This window comes from Halyomorpha halys, unplaced genomic scaffold (assembly GCF_000696795.3).
Source record: "Halyomorpha halys isolate HHAL.00 unplaced genomic scaffold, Hhal_1.1 Scaffold176.1, whole genome shotgun sequence".
NCBI classification, from domain to species: domain Eukaryota; kingdom Metazoa; phylum Arthropoda; class Insecta; order Hemiptera; family Pentatomidae; genus Halyomorpha; species Halyomorpha halys.
Window position 1 is genome coordinate 825,538 of NW_027106234.1, and position 582 is coordinate 826,119.

General features: G+C 28.9%; 1 protein-coding gene across 1 annotated transcript in view; it reads left to right on the forward strand.

Moving 5' to 3' along the window:
- LOC106679082 (semaphorin-1A) overlaps nt 1-582 on the forward strand; it is a gene marked incomplete in the record, with an annotated part of 426,223 nt that overhangs the window by 246,535 nt on the left and 179,106 nt on the right.

Here is a 582-nt window from a genome sequence, read left to right on the forward strand (position 1 = left end):
CATCTTCTTTTCAGGCGCCTCGGAGGATTGTCAGGAATGGAAGAGAATGCAAGATTAGAAACTAGGGGGTTTGAGTGGTTAAAGAGTTTATAATGAAAGGAGTGATATCTGGTTCGGGCTAGATCGGTTGCATAGGGAACATTAAGGTCTTTATGTTTGATTTAAATCATAAGTTAAGGAAACATTTCAAAGAGACATAATGGATTATACTCACTGGTTGTAATAAATAGATATTATTTGTCTGTTGTTAGCTCCCTTTTAAAAATTGTTTCGTTGTTCAACTCACTGTTTGTAAAATTAACATAATAATTATGTAAATAAAATAATTTTACGTACTTAATTGAAAAATAGTTCTCATAACATTTTAAAATTGTATTTAATTGCGACTAAATTTACTTATAGAGTTTGCTTATTACTTATTAACTGTTGCTTAAAAATAACTAACTAATTGAATAAGATAATATATTAAAAACAGCCTCTGTTTACCACTTATTAATTACTAACAATAAAAACCCTATTTCTGTATCTGTTCATGTCCTAACAATCATACTCAACCGACTGCTTCTCTTAATATATTATCAT